The sequence below is a fragment of the Mustela erminea genome, chromosome 14 (genome assembly GCF_009829155.1).
Source record: "Mustela erminea isolate mMusErm1 chromosome 14, mMusErm1.Pri, whole genome shotgun sequence".
NCBI lineage: Eukaryota > Metazoa > Chordata > Mammalia > Carnivora > Mustelidae > Mustela > Mustela erminea.
The window spans coordinates 19,308,722-19,327,022 of NC_045627.1; the positions used below are offsets into that span (position 1 = coordinate 19,308,722).

The following is an 18,301-nucleotide window of genomic DNA, read 5'->3' on the forward strand; positions in this document are numbered from 1 at the left end:
GCGCGCTGTGCACGTTTCTCAGAGCACACTCGCTGCACCTACGTTTGCCTTCGTGTCTTTGTCAGATGTCAAGCTATTTAAAAAGAAATAGACATACACATTCATATATACCACCCACCGCACATAGTTTGAACGCGCCCCAGGTGTGTGTCTGGCTGTGTGTTTGTGTATGTGTGTGCGTGTGAGTGAGTGAGTGTGAGAAGAGGAATAAAAACCCCGTCTCCCAGATGCCCTGGCAGACCTGCCCAGCCGGAAAATCCTAAATGCAGGCTCATCAGACCTGAAATGAAATGCGTCTGATACCACCCTTACTTTCCCCGCTGGTGTGGCTCTCCCGGATTTCTCTACATGCCGGCGATTCACGCCGGTACCCCTCAAACCCCAACGTGCTGTCCTCGTCCAAGTGTCAAAAATAAGGAAAGACGCATAGAAAAGGGAAGATTTTTTTGATTTCCTGAATCGGATGGCATTCACAGCCCACAAATAGAAGCCCAGTCTGTTGATTAAAATATATATATATATATATTTTCATACCATCCGAGGGAGATTGTTGCTTATTCTTCTTAAGGAATTTGCATAATGTTACCAGTGAGGTGTCTCAGACTTTCCGGAGGGTTGCAGGTTCCCAGGGTCAAGCGTGAGAAGTACACTACCTTTACTGACAATGTGAACACATTGTTTGCCTTACTCCTGGCTCCTGATGGAACCAATCTGGTATCCTTCTTGCGTTTAGAGAACTATGTTCCGATGTCAGTGGGCTTCATAACTTGGGTAGGAAAATCGAATCCAACTTGTTATACACCTCTCAACGCAGAGACCTCAGGGAGAGTAAAGTGACAGAGACATGAGATTAACATAGAAGGAGGAAGAGCACCCCGGTGACTGGTATTTTGAATTAGTAGGTAATGACATAATTGATAAAATGAAAGGTTTTGCTGCTCTATTCCCAACTACATCACACTGGCTGGATGACACGTGTTACATAAGAACACAAGCTCCCTTGGAACCCTGCACTTCCTAAATACAAGAAATTAAGGAGAAAGGATAAATACCCGATTGTCTCCATTGATTTTGGGGAGCTATTGAGCATGTACTGATGATACTTTTGAAAACTTAAGAGTCATACCTACATTTGTTGGTTCCCATGGACCTTCTGCTGTTCCCCTTGCAGGTTTAGCTTATGAGGGAGTTTGTAAAAAAAAAAAAAAAGAGGGAGTTTGTATTCTCCCAGAGTGTGGGGAGGTAACCATGAGGATAAACATTTTGGAGATTCTGACAGTAAGTTGCCCCAATCAGTTAGGCTTAGATTTGCCTTAGGAACATGAATGACTCGCATCTACTTCAACTTCTTCCAGTAAATTAATTTGCAGTCCCGACATGCTTGCCTGTTTTAGCTAACGAGGTACATGGCCATCTCTCCTGGGCCAAGTTTTGCATAATGAAAAAATAACTCAAAGACAGCTCTCTGCATTTTTAAGCATTGCATAGGATCTCATTTTAGTACCTGCAGGACTTTGGAGTAACAGAGAAAACTCTGCTTTTATAAAAAGACCTTTTTAATAGGTTTTATAATGAAGCATGATCGAGCCAGCTGATAACTCCAGTTAAACATTATATCAGAGAAGATCTGAAGGAATGTTGGTAGTAGGGAATGAGCCGTAGAAATGGGGTAAGTTTTAGAAGTCTCTTGGTGCTCAACATGTAGAACAACTAGATTTTTTTCCCCCGAGTCCATGGTGGAAAATGAAATTAGCGTGGCAAATAGTTCCCACCATTCTGTTATAATAAACATTTATCTATGCAACAATGCTGTGTGTTCTGATATTTATTTAATAATATGCTTTAAAGAAATCAGCTGCTTAAGGTATCACCATGATGGTTTCGGTGATTCTGAAGGATTATATTGAAGAAAAGGATAGAATGTCTTCCAAGCTTAAATAATTTTGGAAAAACATCTGTTCTTTTTTCACACTTACATAAAGAAAACCAGAATAAAATTGGCTTAAGTGGTAAAGTGTACCTTTCTTGAAAGAGAAGTTACATTGTATGCAAAATGATTATACCTTATGTCATTTGAATGATTGTGCAAGATAGCTCCCCAAAGAATTAGGAAAACTTGCCAAATCAAAGAAGACTCGCTTGAATTTAAATTTATTTCACTCTGAGTAATCTGATTATTCAGGAGGACTGGCAACAAGTGGTTATGTCTTTATATTTTGCTTTTAGTGCAATTTACGTATAGTCCTATTAAACTCACAGATCATAGTGAGTTCGAGTTCAAAGGAAACCACCTAAATAGCCTAAAATGGGTTTCAAATTCACTTTCCTGTGAATTTTCTGTTCTCTTTTCATTAGATATAGGTAACTGCCCAGCTAAGCTTCTGTTCAGTTATCTGATAAATGCAATTTGCTTACTGAGATTGCCCTCTGAGGATTATAATTTTGAGAAACTTTTCTTTAATGATTTTTGATCATTTAAAAATAGGGTAAAATGTAAATTCTTAACTCACATCATTTTAACATTTTTGGTTTGGAATTTTCCCCATAAGCTGGGAATGGGAGGCAATGCTGTCTCTCAGCCGGGAGCTCCTTCTGAATGTGTGTGTATGTGTGTGTGTGTGTGTGTGTGTGTGTGTGTGTGTGTGTGGGGGTGTTCTTGTTTGTTTCTTTCACATCTGTGTAGAACTAGCCCTTAAATCCTTCCTCTGTTAGGAATGTGAAGCCAAGAACTGATGTAGAAGTTGGTACTCTATCCTATTACTACCACATAACTACTTGAGAATGTAAAACTATTAGGCCATATGTTTTGAAATAAATTGAGCAAATAACCCCTAAAAATGAAAAAAATACATAAAAAATATTCATTTTATGAGATCAGTCTGTTGGTTATATGTATGGGATGGTTCTTATGGACTTTTTCTCTTAAATTATTATTAATTAACATTTAATGCATTGTTTGCCCCAGGGATACAGGTCTGTGACTCACCAGGTTTACACATTTCACAGCACTTACCATAGCACATACCCTCCCCAATGTTCTTATGAACTTCTAAAGTAATTTTATTTCATGCTATTTCTTTTCTGAAAACTCTGTAATAGGTCAGAACATTTAGTCTCTGGAAAGAAATAGCATGTTGTAAACTCTTTACCTGTTGTAAATATTCTCAAATTCTTTCCATTTTGCTGTCCCAGGGTTGCATATCATTTCAGTGGGACTGTATAGACTTAAATTCCTATAAAAAGTTGTCAGTGTCTCTGACTTTTTTCATTCAGCTGGTACTTTTCACCCCAGAGGCAGCTGAATTTCAGACAACAATGATATGTTTTGTAATGTTTCACTCTTGGGTTGTGAAATACTTTGGAAGAGCTGGGAGTGAAAAGAAATGGATTTTCTTATTTTTAGGGAGGCATTAATTATAACAAGGTCGAATATGATCTCTTAAACCTGGACACTAACTAGTACATCTCTAGAGAAATAGTATCTTCCTAAAGGCTGTATGTTAAATTTTGTGATAAGTGGAGAGAATTCTAGAATTTTAGTATAATCATGGATGGTAGACATTAAACACAGATTTTTCAGAGGCAGCAATTACATTGCAGTGGGCCCTACAGTTCAGCTGAATACTTTTCATGTCCAGCTATCCTGAGGGGTTAGAGATGAGGGGGACGGAGGTCCTGAATCGAGGCGTTAATGCTACACAAGTAAGTATTCCAGAAAGCAGAGAGTAAGTTAAGTCGCAGAGGAGATGCCTAAGAGAGATGGCAAAATAGAATCGTGCCCCTCTAATTTCATGGCATGGGGACGTCTAGTGGAGGGGAGGAGGGGCTGCTTGACTTCGGCAGGTGCTCGGGATGAGAGGGGCGCGGTGGGAATGGACAGGACCCTCTGGGCGACAAACACATGGCACCATGACAGTAGCTAGTGGCGCACCAGAGTGTCATAGTGGGAGTTGAGGAAAAGCAAGTTTAGGCCACAGAGAATGCGATCCTTGCTTTCCATTTTACAAAGTAGGCAAGAGGGCATTTCTGCCCCTATTTCCAACACTCCGGGAGCACGAGCGTGCACGCGTGCACTGTCCAGCCGACGAGCACCTGGTGTTCCCCATTAGCAAAGCTCCGCATCTCCCAGAGTCCCTTCAGCCCCGCACCTCCTACCAGCACTGCCCGGAGGAGAGCTGTAAGCGGCCCCACTGGGTGAGGGCGGGTCATGGAACCCAGCAGCAGACGTTCCAGTGCGCCAAGACACGGAGCCCCTCTCCCAAAGGAAACCACTTCCTCTCCCACTCTCTTCGGACACTCCTCATCGAAAATAATGTTTCATGCCCCAGACCCGCATGGCAGATTCCTTCCATACTGAGGCGACCGGGATGAAGATGAGAATTGAACCTGAAGTCGGTTTCTGAAATTCATCTCTCTTGTTCTGGCGGAGGAGTTCAAGTCCAACAGATCGCTGTCCTAATGGACTTTCCTGCTGAAGTTGCAGCGTTCATTTGACAGGACGGCCTGCGCATTAAAACGGAGGTCCTGGGAGCTTTTAGAAAAACCTCTGAGACCAGGTTGCTAAGACCCTCTTAGGCTATTTTGGAACGTGGTCAAGTGTGTGCCCCTGCCCCGGGATTTATAATGAAACTGCGGACAAGCCCTGCAACACGGGAGTCCCTGTGGCCAGCCTCCTTGCTCTCCTGGGCCACACTTCCAGGCACCGCTACTTAGTATTTCTCTGAAGAGCTGGGCACACCATGCTTCTGTTGTTGCTGTTTGCAGGTTGTAAGGCATATGGACACATTTTTTTGCCCTGTCTGCTTAGCCGTGGAGGGTCTCCATGGTATCCTAGCAACCGGATTGGAACACCAGGCTGCTGCTCTTTCTGCCACGTCTGCCCGTAGGTGCTGCTGCCCATCCAGGGCCCGGGCCTGCTGCTGGCACTCAGACCTTCGGCCTCGAACCGTCCCTGCTCCGAGAGAGCAGGAGACAATGGGATCCATAAGCATGTGGGGGAAGCCTCAGTTCCCAGTGCGCTCCCCAGCTAATTATGCAACCACATCTGTGGCATTTGGAATCCTAATGTGAGCGACGGAGCTGGCAAGGCTTGCCACCCCTCCCCTGACAGCCCTCTCCACGTCCTCGTACCCAGCCTCCTGGCACCCAGCCTCCTGACACCGGCTCTCCCTGTGCTCCTCCGCGTCTCCTTCACAGTCACTCTCCGCAAAGTTAAACAGGCCCAGCCTGTGTGAACTCCCTGAGTGTCACTGTGAGTGAGGGCGGAGGACTGTGCGCCGTCCAAAACCGGTCCTGCCCGTGCGAACAACGGCACAAAGACGGGGCTGCAGGGAAACAGGTGTTTAACAAGAGGTGGGGCTCCTTGCGCCCTCTCAAAAGGGCCTTGCATCGGCATGGGTTTTACACTCATGGTTATTACCAGGAACACAGCAGGAGAGTATGGGGGGACGCAGAGAGGGGTGGGTGAGGGTGGGGTGCACAAAATGAGCATTCCGGGAAAGGCTCAAGGGCCAGGCAAGGTGGATAAGGGTAGGGCGAGGCAAGAGGAGCGTCGTGAGAGCTGAGCCAGAGTCGTGGAGATGCTGCGAAGGAGTGATGGGTTTTGTGGGCGAGTAAATAGGCAGTGACTGGAACGGAATTGACAGGTGTGTCAGCACTTCGTAGAGAAAGACAGCCGTAGGGAGGAGACGCCTGGACTGGAGGACATCAGGGACTGGACTTCTCCGGGAGCCGGAGCCATCCTGGGCTTTTGGCAGAGAACCTTCCAGATGTTTCCCTTTGGGCCATTGCTTGTTTTGAATGCCGTGTACTGTCCCTTTGAAACATCTCCGAGTCTGATAGCTAGAAGGGTTTGGGGGTGTTTGTGCCGGTCGTAGTGCAGACGAAAAGGATGAAGAAAGTAAGTTAAGTGCATCACGGTTTCTGAAAAAAGCTAGGTTGGAAGGGCACTGCCTGTCCCCATCACAATGGCTACCATTTATGGAACACGTCTTCTGTGTCAGGCACTGCTGCTCCCTGCGTTTTCCGTAGATTGTCTCTTTGATACTCAAACAGCCCTCCGAGGGAGACTCCAAATTACCCCCATTTCAATGCACTGAGACAGGTCATGGAGCTCAGAGAAGCTAAGACGTGACTTGCCCAAGATCACATACTTTGTAAAAGGCCAAGCCTAAATTCCAACTCCAGAGCTGATTTCCTAAAGCCACTAGGCTTTTCTGCTTCCTGAAGGGCTGTGAGGTTTAGGCAGTGGTGCCCAGACTCACTGGATAGCATAGAGGCTGTTCTCAGGGGAGTGTCTGTCCACCAGGAATTAGGTAGGAGGCAGAAGTACTTGGGGAGAAGCAGAGAAATAAGAGGACAGTGCTTCCCAGAGCGCACATTAGAATCATTTGGGGAACTTGAAAAAATCCAATGCCTGGGTTTTACCCCAAGCCAATGAAAGTGATAATGCTTGGGAGTACACACCCCCGTCAGAATTTTTAAAGATTTCCCCAGATAGCTCCAGTGTGAAGGACCCGGAGAAACTTCCCACTTCCCGCATTTCTGTTTGTGGAACGCTGTAAGTACTAGGGGCTTACAAAAGCAGTAGATTCCCCGACCCCACCAATTTATGGTTTATCCACCCACGCAAGTGTTCATTACTTGACCTAGCTCGTTAGTTAGGGTTAGGCTGCATGTTAGCATCACCTAGGGAGCTTAAAAAAGTTATCTTTCCTAGATAGATGGGTCTCCTTGTGTCTAGAGATTCTGATGTAATTGCTCAGGGGTGGGTATGAGGAATGGATGTATTCCTTTAGCTCAGAGATGATTCGAAGACGAAACCGGTGTTGAGCACCTCTCCCGTGGTCCATTCAAGCTTGGTGGTTCCAGGTGATCTGAATTCCCATTCTTCGGTAAAGCGCTTTCCCCCGTCCACTTGGACCCACGCAGACACCCTGCTTGCCGTAGAGTCACGCTGCCCGGCTCCCATCTGCCCCCAGGTCTTGTAGCAGCTGCACCTGTCGGTCTGTCAGTCCGAGGGTTCTCTCTGGGGTTACCTACTGGGACCCGGGCACACAAAAGTGGCAGCAGCTACATTCGAAAGGTAAGTGTGTTTCCTCTTTCCTGCCAGCCACGAGTCCTGGCCAGTGTTCAAATATGCCAGTCGTTAGGATCAGCCATCATGTGTTTTCCACTCCCAGGGGGCCGCTGCCTAATTAAGCAGTAAGAGTGTTTCCTTGGGTCCCAGATACTTCCGTGAGGCGTTGAGTTTGAGAAGGTGAGCTGATGCTGAGCCCGCTGGAGGAGGAGCCCTGGGCTTGCAGCGCCTCTCCTTCTGGTATGTGGTGTCTCTGCAGCCAGCTATGGTTTTTTTCCTACAGATATTTTATCCTTTTAAGGCAAACAGCCTGTGCTCGGGCTGAGGAGTACTTTCCAAAGAGGCTTCAGGGAAAGCAGAGTGAACACTAAGCTCTCAGTCCCCTTTCCAGAATGTTTGGTTTGCGTGAGCAGACCTGGACACGGCTGACAGATAGAGGAGAGGTCCAAGTGGGTACCCACCATGTGTCCCTCAACAAGCGCTCCTGGTTGGGACGGGAATTCCTGCGCCTCACGCTCACAGCCCACTACGGCCTGATTGCCCGTCTTGGGGTCTCTTCGTGCCTTCTCTCCCTTTACATTGTGGTTAAAAACTCTCAAGATGTTCCTAAACATCTCCGATAGGGGCCTACTTACTTTTGCAATTTAATTGTCTTCCCAGATGAGGATCAGCCAATATAGCACTTTGTGTAAGTGAAGAAAGTAGCTAACATAATTGCAGACACTTTTTGGTAGAAATAATCTTTGAATGGGAGTTAGCGAGACGCTTTCTTGTCCCTTTCGCCCCTCCTTCTAAAGTACGAAAATGTATTCAGCTGACAGCACGTAAGCGCGGGCCTGATGTGATAGGGCTGCCCACAGGACTGGGGGCGTGAACTACACAGGGAAGTTAAGCATAAGGAAAGTAAACACTTCCATTATGCATCCAGCTTCGTGCCATGCGTTTGGTTACTGGACCTAAATGGGGAGATGAGAGGGAATTAGCAACAATAGTGAAACTTACACAAAAGCATGGGTTCCCTTATTGGGGTTGGCAGTTTGAAGCAGAATGGTGGGCACACGTTCCTGGGGGGAGCCTGGTAAGATACCTGGGTGAGAGTTCTTTTCTGAGAATAGAGGAAAGGATGAGTAGTATAGAAAAAAAAAATTAGTGATGATTTAGTATTAATGTACATGAATTCCACCAGTGTCAAAAATAGAGTGAATTAGTACTAAAAACCTTTGCCTTGCTAAAGATCATAAATGCTAATTAAACTTCACCAAAATTGCTTTGAGACTGATGCCATTTCATTGACTTCTGCATAGAGGTGTAGTGACTTAGACCGTGCAAAGCAGAAGGTAAATAGCTTAAATTATTAACATGTGTCAGAAGTTGGTCTCCTAATGCTGGTGACCTTCTATTATCTAGTTTTATGTTCTCACTTCTAGAAGATACCTGCTCTTTAGGAATGCACTGTATTTCTTTGAACATGAACCAATTATAATGTCAGCCAGTGAGTTTAATTTGGTTAATTGTATTCATTGTCAGTGATGACAAATACACCTGAGTTGAGCAAAATAATTTTGCTGTTTTCTGAAGCCATTGTATTAAGGTAATATCAGGCTTTCATGGGATTGGGGCCAAGGAATAATGAGATAACATGAGGGGAGAAACATCTCCTTTCTGGACCTACTGTATATCATCTTAATGGCCAGACTCTATCAATAAATTACAGCTTTGTGCTTCTAAGTCTGGACTGAGAGGAAAGAAGGAGGGCTTGTCACGACACAGAAGAAAAGTGGGATTCTGAACGTTGCCCCTCTGGGTTGGAGGGTGGCTTGACCACCCTCCCGTGCCTGCAGGTGGCTGCCGATCGCGCTGTCCACGCTGGAGCAACCTCACACCCCGTCTTCCTGAGACACACTTTGCCTGAATCACGGGTGACCGAGTAGCACGTTTTATATTACGGCGAGGCAGGAAAGATGGCCCTCTATTAGACTTGTACCGGTCTGACAGGATGTCACCAGCTCCTTTACAGAGGAATATTCAACATCTGAATGTGACAGGTACATTTTGCTTGGTCGGTAGTGGTAACTCGTTATGTCAGTGGGAGGGGAGAAACAAGGAGAGAAAGTGTGGGAATCCCCAGGACGCCCGCGGCCTGCCTCAGCAAGCATGATCGTCTCTGGGCATCGCGGGTTTCACCGGAGCTAAATGTTTACCCCCTTATTTAGGAGATGTCTGAGGATAGCAAAACTTCAAAGAACAGGCCCACAGAAACTCAGATGAGTGAAAGTAGTTTCCTGACTGGAAGATCCATTCAGTGAATCCCTTTTGGTTTTGAGTAAAAGGCGTTGCATTTAAGACAACATTTTCAGTTCTGAGTTGTTAGAGGAACATCTTTTTTTTTTTTTTTTTTTTTTTTCCCTTTTCCATAGCATGTGGTATAGTACAAAATGAAAGAATTGCTCCAAGTTTCTGGCTATTCACTTAATACTCAACTTTGTAAAAATGTAATACACAAGTCTGTCATACACTTGTATAAACATTGTTTCTGTTAGAGATCTGAAAAGTTTTTGTTTGTTTGTTTGTTTGTTTGTTTGTTTTAAAGTAGTGGTAGCCTCGATCAGGAAATAGTCATTTTTCTTTTCCTTCAAAATTTCACTTTAGACTTTTGGTAGTTCTTCATGAAAGGGAAAGAGGACATGAAAAATTATCTGTCTGACTCGGCCTTCCAGATGTTTTAACATTCCTTAGTCTGGAGACCTCCCTTCTCTTGTGGGGACAAGAGGAGATAAGGACTACGCCATTCCTGACTTGGGACGTGCTGGATGGCCCACAATTAAATGGCTATTCCTTTGAAATGATCCTCATGAAAAGGAATGACAACTAACATAACAAGCCCACTGTGAACGGAACCTCTTTTACTAACTTCTTGCTACCTCTTCACATACTTGATGAAGGCATCCAGCCTTGGTTTTTTCTCATTGCATTGCTAAAGACATTAACCTGTTCCTCTCCCCTTCTCTTTGGGTTTTGGTGGGAAATGTCTGGACTAAAAAAAACAAAACAAAACATGTTGTAGTTTTTTGGGGTAGGCAACTGCTAACATAGTATGGTCTCTGCCTTTTGAAATAATAACTAGAGGAAAAACTTCCAGAAATGGAGGGTGTAGGCACTTGGACACATCATCTATGTGTGTTTGAGAATTTGCTGACATGTTGAATAATTATAAAGAGTTACTTCAGAAAATTCTGGCATCTGAAGAGTACCCTATTTCCGTCAAAAGGTCTAATTCCATCTGTCATATAATCATGATTATTTTAAGCAATCCAGAGGTAACCTTGAGAGATTAGAAGAGAACCAGTATTGAAGTATTTTGGGGAAGATACCCCCTCAAGATGTACAGAGAGGTGAATCAAGGGGAATGCATCTCTAGAACTTTCATAATAAAGTATAAAACAAAATGTTAGTCAACCCCGAGTAGGCTACCTTTCTCAGGTGACCCTTTCTCTCCTGTGGCTTCTCTAATCTTTCCCCACCACTGCTGTCTGCACCCTCCACCTCATCGATCAGCACGGAGCAGGCCTCCACCTTCTGGATTCCTAAGTGTTACTGTCAGGGTGATAAATGGAAAGTAACCCAAGGATGCATTTATTTGTGTTGGCAAGACTGGCGTTCTCTGCCAGATGAACTTAGAGGTTATTAAAAAATATCTAGGTGAACCCTTGCTCATGGGTTTGCGAATCATCTATGACAGGTTCTTTTGCTCCCTGCTTTGTGACTCCCATTTCTGTATTTCTAGCTGCTGTTTGTGATTCATTACTTTGCTTTATCACCATAACGGGGAAAACTTTGTTGTTCAAACTGGGCGCACATTTTTTCCTCCTTCATCTTCTTCCTTTATTTATTTATTTATTTATTTATTTATTTATTTCTGGGCATGGAGAACCATTTCTCTCCTCTTCATGGAAATCCTTCATAAATTGTAGGTAGTGAATGTTATTTGTCTTAGTGTGTGCTCCCTCTGCTCTCTGATTTCCTCTCTCACGGGGATTTTGTAAAGCTGGTAGTGTTAGCATCCCATTTTTTCAGATGCGGAAAATGAGGCACAAAGAAGTTCAACACCTTGGCCCAAATAAGATATTGGGCCGCAGCACTCAGATGCACATCTGCGTGACCCCAGAGACCACGCTCATTCTGCATGCACTCTGTGGTGTCGCCAGTTGTCCCGACTGCTCAGTGTTTAGCACAAGCTCTGTTTCCCATTCCCTTTCACAGTTTTGTTCCTTTTATTGAACTCCTCAGTAATTTTTTTATATAAGTGCATTTTCCATATGCCATCTACCCATAGACCATTGTCTCTTTTAGGGACCAGCAAACCCGAGTGTCATGGAAGGTTCTTCTCATGATAAAGCTGTGTTTCTGCTGTATTCAAATTGTTGCTAAGTACAACTACTTGTGGTTAAGGTTAAGGTTTTTGGGGTTTTGTTTTGTGGGTTTTCTTTTGTTCTATCATACATGGAAAGTTTTCCCCATTCTGTACTTGTATATTTTGGATCTTTTTGGTAAAGAAAAAATTCCAGTGGCCTTTGTTTGTCCTTATTGAATCAAATTTTCATTTAAAGAAATGTTCCCACAATTTATCAGTGGTTCATTTCTTTATCCCCTCCCCCACCTCGAGATTAGCATCTTAATTTAATTGAGTAGAAGTAGGAAGTTTATCAAGTACTTTCTGATTCTCTTTCCTGGAATAAGAATAAGATATTCTGCAGATTGAATTTCAGTTGTTTGGTTATTTGTTTAGTGGCTTATCAAAATATTACTGGAGTAACCCCTGTGGTGTAGGGCTATACTAGATGACTCTCTCGCCCCTGAATTATTTAACACCTGAAAATCTGTGGTTTTAGAATAGTTGCTTAAGAAGACATTGCTTTTCTCAGACACTCTTCCAGCATGGAATGGGCCCAGCATACCTGGGCTGGAGTCAGGGGTCCAGGTCTCGGTGTCTGATTTGTAGTTTTGTTCTTCATAACCATCGGAGTTTGAATTTCCGTGCATGGGTCATTATTTGGTTGACCTCTGCTCCCCACAGAAAACAAAACCAGTGTCTCTTTTGCTCTGCATTGTATCCCTGGAGCCCTGGACAGACCTGGCACAGAGCAGGTGTTTGATAATTCTTTGTCAGAGAAAGGACATGGTGAAGCCTCTTTGCCTTCCTAGCCTTCAGATGCATCAACTATTAAGTTTTAAGCATTTTAGTTTTCACCTAAAAGACTGGGATTCTCTAGTTGAGCCCAGCGTGGGGCTTGTGCTCACAATCCTGAGACCAAGACCTGAGCTGATGGTCAGGAGTTGGGTGCTCCTTTGACTGAGCTATCCAGGCGCCCCTGGGATGATAGTCTTGAAAAGTCTAGTTCAAATAATCTGTGATTCTTAATTGCGTTCGCAAGGAAGCTTACTTGTCTTCCAACTGAAATAAATGTCTCATCTTAAGTTCTGCAGCATAAGACCTCATTAATTGGTTAACCTTGAAAAGTAAATGGCTTGGTTGCTGAGAAATGCAAGCCTAGAATTCATGGAAAGAGTCACAGGAGTGTCTCTTCAGATTCGTAATTCCATTCACACACATAGCTAGGATGCTCACTAACAAAATCCTGGCACACTTATGAGCATAGCTTGCTAATTTTGACTATCCCCAAATCCCAATTAGGAGATGGTGGAGCCCATCAAGCTCATGATAAAATACCATTTCAGTAAGTTCGTGTCTCAACAATAGCCCAAATGCAGCAGAAATCTTAAAGGCTGGTTTTATTTGGCATCCTGTCCCTCAGCACCTCAGGGAGGACCCTGAGAACCCCTAATCCTGGAAGAAAACTTTTTCCATCTCATCTGATCCTAGGCTCCTGTGAATAAATTATGTGATACATTCTGAATAAATTCTGTCTGAGGATAAGTTCCTGGAAGGCCTGTGTGCCCATACAGCCGTGTGTCTTGTATCTAGGAAGAGTGAGTTGTGATGACCACTCAGTTTCATTGGCGAGAAAGATGAATGCACACGCGCTCTCGCTGATGCCTTCTAAGAGCTGATTGAATAAAGAAGGAGTGATTGTCTTCATTTTACAGAAAAAATAATTAAGGACCAAAGAGGAGAAGCGATACTAACCAAATCCAACAGCTCTATGTGACGGCCCTGTGAATACAGCAGGCTATCAGCCTCGATTCGCCCTTCTTTCCACTCTCAGCGGTATCCAAGCCCTCGTGGGATTGCCTTGAACATCCAGAGTCCTGGGGTCCAGCAGTGCACTTCCAGGCAATGCAAGCAGTTAGGTTTGGAATATAGTAGGGATGTTGGGTGAGGGTCTTAGCCTTGACGTGCTTGCTGCTTTACCCTTACTAGGTATATGACATTATAAATGAGGATTGTAACACCTGCCATGACTAGAGGTCACATTTGTGAGGCCCTCAGCACAGCGCCCCCCCACATGTAGTACGGGCTCCACACATAGCAGAAAACATTGTCCTTTTTGTTGAGCTCATGAAACCAGGTTCCATTATTAAAGGGCTCATACACGTCTCCAGCCAGACCAAAGAATGTGAGGTGGAAAGCGTTTCGGTAATGCCAAGGTCCTCAAGTAGAGCCCGAAGCAACCCAGCCTGGCTTTGCTAAGTGTGACTCAGAGGGAGACAGAGTGACAACGTGCACCCTGCATGGCTTCTGTGTGGGCTCACTGGGAGTTCCATGATAATATAGTTTCTCTTATTCAATGAGCAGCTACAGGCCTACAGAGAAGTCAAGGATGGATTGGTCAAGTTGGAACTGAGTGCTATGCATTTAAATTATGTTAGGAAATCATAGTGAAAATGGTTGTCCTAAAAACTGTCTGTGCTCTAAAGACAGGATGTGTATTTGGAGGTCATTCTTTGCAGATGCATTTATGGGAAATCATAGTAATATTGTTCTTAGCATTTCACTTTAACACAGAAGACTACGCCGGCCATCGCAGCGCTCCAACTGGGGAGCCCTGTGCATTTTTAAAGACCCACTGCTTTCATGATTTGATTTCAGCCCATCAGCAGTATTTAGAGCAAAGTGCCTTTTCTGTTTCCTGAAACGTTTGCAGAGAACTTAGGCACTGATGATGGATTTCTATTTGAAAACCATTCATTTCCAACTTGAATATTTGCTGTCCAGGCTAAGAAGCCATCAGAGGCAGAATATAATCTTAGCCTATAAATGCTTTTTGCTAATGACTTTGATAGTACATCTCAAAATGTCTTTCCAAAAACAATGTGATTGTGAGTGAGAGCAGTGATAACAAGCCCTATGAGCCTGTGGAGGAATGCAGTCATGGTCTCAGACACGTTCTTGACGGTCATGGTGATGAGCTGATAATGGAAAAGCTTTACAATAAAAATAGAAATACTTGTTTATTTTGAAATGTGTTGTGTGGTACAAAAAAGATAGATTATTTTTAACAGCCCTATTGAGGGATAATTTACATACCATAAAATTCACCCACTGTACATGTACGGTGCAGTGATGTTTAGTAAATTTATGGAGTTATACAGCTATGGGCACAATCCGGATCTGGAACATTTCTCTTACTCCCCCTAATTACCTGGGGCTCACTTGTGGTCAGTCTCTTCCCCACCCCCCACCCCAGGCATTCATGGATCCACTTTTTCTCTTTATAGATTCACGGTTTACGTCCATTTCATACAAACAAGCCTCTTATTTTGCCAATGATACCAATTCGCTCGAAAGACCATGTGACATCAGTTTATGGTTTAGCACGAAGTTTGGAGTGTTAAGATTGTAATTGACCCACACTGTTTGTCCTTGACATTCAACATTGAATCTCACTTGTGTAAGACAAATTCAAGTGGACTATTTTTTGGCTGTTGTGCTTGGATTAACACAGAAACTGAAGAGTTTAACTTTGTGTCTAGATCTAGAACTTAACGAACTGGTTAAAACTAACAGCAGTAGTAGCAGGTTGCGACTTCTGGGATACTTCCTGGGCTGGAGCATTCTGCTGGGGGGATTAAGGTGCATTTTAAAAGATCTTCAGAATAGTTCTGAAAGGTAGAGTATCTTTGCTCCATGTTAGAGGAAATAAAAGTGAAACTGACTCAGAGAAGTTGCGTACTTTGCCGAAGACCACACAGCGCTGCCTGGTCCAAGGTCCCTGCATTTGGCTATTGTAAGGGAAGTTATTTATTGAGCGGTACCGTGCTAAGCAGACCATATGTCTTGTACCTGTCTACACCTTCCGAGCTCACAAGCCTATCCGCTTCTATTTCCCGTTTTCTTTAGCACAAACCCATATCCTTGAAGCTACCCTCCCACTTGCCGCCGTCTGGGCTTCCCTTGCACCTCCTGCCAGCAAAGAAGAAAGCACGAAGGAGTTAAAGAGAAGCCCCCACCCGTGAGGTGGATGCAGTAGGATAGATCAGGCAGCCGTTTTGACATGGGAGAGATGCAGACAGAGGAGTATGTAAATTATGAAATAAAAGAAAACACCAGAGTACAGAAGAGAGGTAGAAGAGAAAATACGCCTCACCGCCTCACAGGATTTGGGCAGAAGAGAGAAATTTCAGTTCTCTAGACATGCCTGAGGGTGGAGGTCTCAGGAGAAGCGTGGAGGGTGGAGGGTTTCCGTGGAAACTCTTAAGGATGGACCCCTTAGAGCAGGAAGGATTCGAAGGGGTTCTTATGCTCTGAAGCTGAAAACTGATGAACAGGGATGGATGGCCCCCAGCGTGGCGGACCCTGTCCCCCCCGCCGCAGGGGGACACTGAGGTGTGTGCCCGGTGGACTCTAGCTCATCTCACCGAAGACCCTGGCTTACAACGTGGCTGGCTGCGCTCCCCAGAAGCCTTTGCTCTGATGCCAGGCAGCACTGCCTGGTGCAAAGGCTTCTGGATTCCCAGCCAAGTGGGGAGTTTGCCAGATCTGTTGCTTATTCAGCAGTGAAATGAGGTGGCACTGTTAGCTTGCTTTCTTATTGCGCACGCACCGGGAATGAAGTTTCAGTTTGAGAGAATAAAGAATAATCTTACTTTGAGGATTCACTGGGGGATTGACAAAAGGGATTTCAGAGACGATAAACTGTTTCATGCGTTTGCAGGAAGCTGCAGATTCGAGCTTCACCTACACATGTGGTTGGAGGTCTTCAATGCCAGTGGCCAAATTGAGGGGTTTTTGTTTGTTTGTTTTTTTGTTTGTTTGTTTGTTTTTAATGCCAATAAGCTCCAGCGAAGGTGGTGAGGTTTGTGTGTGGGACTGGTTTTGGTCAATACACATTCCAAGGCAGGTGGGAATTCAGAATGTTAGCAGTACCCGTGGCACGCACTCAGATGCGAAGGATTTAGAGCAGTTGCATAAAAATGCATGCGAGGCCGCAGGATTTTCAGATACACCCTGTCATTCATTGAGCAGGTTGCAGCTACTTGTCTGAGTTTTGTTGAGTTGCAGAATCCTGAATGGCAGGAAGAACACAGCAGATATAGAGATCACAGTGGCTCCCTGGACGGGGAGGCAGCCTCGTTACTCAGGAACTTGTCAGAAAGGCAGGTGCGTAAGTCTGACCACAACTCATAGAAATGGAAACCATGCATGAGGTCCCAGCAGTCTGTATTTTAAGGATCCCTCTGGGTGGTTCTGATGCGCCCAAAGAAGCACTGGAATAACAAGATGGGAATTTAGGACTCTGTGTCCACTGCATCATAAAGACACCTTGTGGGAACAGACCGTGGTCACTTTCACCCCCACACACCCTCAAGTCCACAACCTCATTGTGCTTTCTTCGCAGCACTTTGTTTATAATTTGTTTTAATTTGTCTAAAATTACTTGTTTCCCATTTTTTGTCTTTCCAGAGGGCTCTGTGTAAGCTCACTGATATTGACTGGAGCCCAGGTCTGTGCCTGGCACATGAGAGGGGTGTAGTAAGCCAGCAGTTGCACGGGTTTCTCCCACAATCCAAAATTAGAGGATTCCTATGAGACTTTGCATAAGCTAAGGGTTAGAAAGCAAAGGCATAATCATCATTAATGTATATGGAATTCTTTTACATTGTTAAATATTATTGACTACATTCCCTAAGCTGTGTTTTCCATCTCTGTGTCTTATTTATTTAATAATTGAGAGTTTATACCTCCTAATTTCCATCACCTGTTTCACCCATCCCCCACCTTCCGCCCCTCTGACAACCGCTGGTTTGTTATCACATTTATAAGTCTGTTTCTGCTATTTGTTGTTGTTTTTGTAATTTGTTTTTTTGGGGGGGAGGGTTTTTTTTTTTTTTAGATTCTATATGTAAATGAAATCATATGGTATTTGTGTTTTCTGACTCTTTTAGCATCCTTATTTCCTTAGGAAAAAACCTGAGCGTTCCCAGACACAAAAAATAATCTCTGTTAGACTTTCCTGATGCCTTAGGACACATCTTGCTAATGGATACACAGCATCAGTCGAGATAAAGCACACGTGCTCACAGACGGGGTTCAAAGCTCGAGGGCTGGATGCTGACACGCCAGGCACAGTTCCTGGGGAAGGAGCTTGGGGGGCCGCTTTCGCTGCCTGGGGTGCACGCTGCCTGTCTCAAGGGCTCCTTGCAAAACAAATGTTGAACACGTTGTTCACTTTTTGCCTTTTCTCATCAAAGCAAAAATCCTCTTCGGATTTCTTTTGGTGAGCACGCAAACATGCACTAATGTAGGTGGGTGGCAAAGGTGCAGTGACGGGAACCTTTGAGAAGCTGGAGACCCCGGTGTCTGTCTGTCCTGACCTAGATTGCAAGCTTCTGAGGGGCAGGGCTTGCATCTCAAGTAGGGAGACTCGCAGAGCACCTGGGCCTCGAACAGTGCTCAGGTAGCATTATCACCACTTTCCACGCCTTTCCCCTCCGTGTTCTCCTACCGCTCAGCTTCTAGCGTTCTTTGCCTGATGAGAGATGAGCCTAACAACTGGGACAGAGTACAAAGCTGAGTATTAGCAATTAGAAAGTAAAATGGAACATATCAGCATTCTCTATGTTCTGATTTGCATGTATTTATCGGATGGATAATAGAATTTTCTAAAAATTGAAAGAAGAAACTTCCTGTTTTCTTCTACACGGAGATATACCCTCCAGGGACCTTCTCACAGGATTCCTAAACAGTTAAAATCTCTAACATAATATGGGTTTGTAATTTTTACCTGATACAATTAGGTCCCATTGTGCTCTGGAATTTAGGTC

At 44.4% G+C, this 18,301-nt stretch overlaps 1 protein-coding gene across 2 annotated transcripts in view; it reads left to right on the forward strand.

Moving 5' to 3' along the window:
* The window catches only part of PRKG1 (protein kinase cGMP-dependent 1), a 1,242,789-nt gene that overhangs the window by 85,175 nt on the left and 1,139,313 nt on the right, over window positions 1–18,301 (forward strand). The gene's annotated exons all lie outside the window — the stretch shown is intronic.